Here is a 2,419-nt window from a genome sequence, read left to right as displayed (position 1 = left end):
CACAGAACCTGGTTCATTACACCTCGCAACATATCATCCACTCTTGTTTGGTTCAAGAAAGAACTTCCCCAAGTTTTTAGGTGATGGCTAGTGATGAACACATTAAAGCCTTCTTTGCAGAAACCCATATCTTGGGAGTAGCACACAAAGACGTAGCTGTGAGATTATTTGTAGAAACTCTAATAGAAAGTGCAATAGATTGGTTTCATCATTTGGATGATGCTTCAATTATGGATTGGCTACAATGAGAATGACCTTTGAAACAAGATTCAAAACCACAGAAGATGAACATGTCCTACTAGCACAATTGATGTCTATCAAAAAGAAAGCCTCTATAAGTATGAGGGATTTTTTTGCTAACTTCAAAAAGATCACTAGTAGAATCCCTACTACTGACAAACCTACTACAGGTAATTTAAAAATATTCTTCATAAGTGTGATACCACCAAACATTAACTATGACCTAAGGAGATCTTATCCCACAAATTTGGGAGACACCCAAAAGAGAGTAGTTGAACTAGAAGATGAGATGATCTCTATTAGAAAGTGGAAATGAGAGTTTCGAACCAAGGTGAGTACTAGTAATACCACTTCATCTGATGAAATGTTGCAAAAATTATCAAACAAACTAGTTGCCATGAAGAGGCAACTCCCTGAATTCAATAATTCCTACCACTTAAACTTCCAAAACCAACCTGAGAGGAACATTGATGAGAAAACTCTACAACTTACTAGTCCACAATAGAGACTGGCTATTGAAGCCGCACCCAAAAAAGGGAATATGTGTGTCTTCCATTTAACAATGGATTGTGATAGTGAAAATTGTCCTGAGACAGCCTGTATGATGCAATTTCTATCCACCAATGAGTTGAACATTCTAGCTTTTGTCCCTAAGTTGGATTTGTACTCAAATGGTGACTCTAGAAATTTAACTTTAGAGTATGATTCAGACTTAGAAGGATAGGGTGAATGCTATGTTACTATCGATGGAACCTTGTATATGATGTTAACCAGAAGCCAGAAAAATAAAAACCAAATTCCTAGTCATCCTCGAAGTGACAATGATGCTTCTCCTTCAAGTGCTAGCAATGTTGATCAAGGAACCAAAATTCCTCAATCAAGTAAAGGAAAGAGCTCTTTTGATTTCATTCAATTCTATAAAGACTCCAAAATTCAAATTTCTCCTATAGACTAGCCAAAATCCCATCCCTCTGAATTAAATAGATTGATAGATCATTGCAAAGGAGATAATATAAACCTGAATCATAATGTTATGACTGGAAAAGAAAGTGATTCTTTAACATCTAATATTTTTTATCAAGAAGAGTCCATAGTTTTGGCAACCTTTCTGGGGTAGAAGCCAGACCCATTTTAAGTGTCACTATACATAAATGGGTACAAACTAAGCAACTGCATAATTGATTTGGGTGCTTCAGACAATGTGATACCCTATCTTGTAGCTAAGGCTCTAGGTATCACTCTTACTAAGGTTCATGGTAGATGTTACTCCATGGATGCTAAACATGTCCCATTGCTTGGGAAAATCACAGATGCTCAAGCAAAGTTAGCCACTCATCCTAAAAGGAAGCTATTGTTGACTATCCTAGTCATAGACATTCTAGCCAGCCATGGTATGCTTCTAAGCAAAAAATTTTGTAGAGACCTATGAGGAGAAATAAAACTAGATTGGTCTTGGGTAGTGATACCCATAGGAAGCAAGAAAGTGAAATTGGAACCTTGGGAAAAAGCCAAGTTTACAATTCTGAAGACAGATGATCCTAAAGCCCAAATCCTTTACCAAGAATTAAAATTTTGGATTTACATGGTGTTCACTAAAGATGTTGTAGATATCCAAATTGGCAATGAACAAGGGAACCAAACTCATTTTGAAGAAGAGGAAACGTCATTGATCTAGACATTGGAATTTGATGGGAGTTGTTCATCATCTAGATCTGGTGCAGGGGTGGTGTTGATATCACCTAAGGGAGAACCTGAACTCATATCATTCAAATTAGAATTTAGAAATATGAATAACACAGCCGAATATGAAGCCCTGTTAGTCGAGATAATAGTCATGAAGGAAAGAGGTGTAAAGATACTAAAGGCTAGGGGTGATGTGGAGCTCATCGTGCATCAAATCAAAGGGTCGTACTCTATGAAAAACCATAAATTGAAAAACTATAAGAATATAGTATAGGATAATATTGAAGGACTAGACATGTTCTCTATCAAATCCATACCAAGGGAAATTAACTCCAAAGCATATTCATTGGCAGTTTTCACCTCCTTACTACTTCCTCACCCAAAATTCAAAGATAAGAAGTATCAAGTAGAAATTATGTATAGACCTTCTATACCTGACAATGTAGAAGCCTAGAAAATATTCAAATGAAAATGATTCAAGTGATTGTCAAGAAAT

This window comes from Cupressus sempervirens, chromosome 5 (genome assembly GCF_028749045.1).
Source record: "Cupressus sempervirens isolate cs-2001-9-10 chromosome 5, ASM2874904v1, whole genome shotgun sequence".
Classification (NCBI taxonomy): domain Eukaryota; kingdom Viridiplantae; phylum Streptophyta; class Pinopsida; order Cupressales; family Cupressaceae; genus Cupressus; species Cupressus sempervirens.
The sequence above is the reverse complement of the archived record's forward strand: the minus strand, read 5'-3'. Positions refer to the sequence as shown.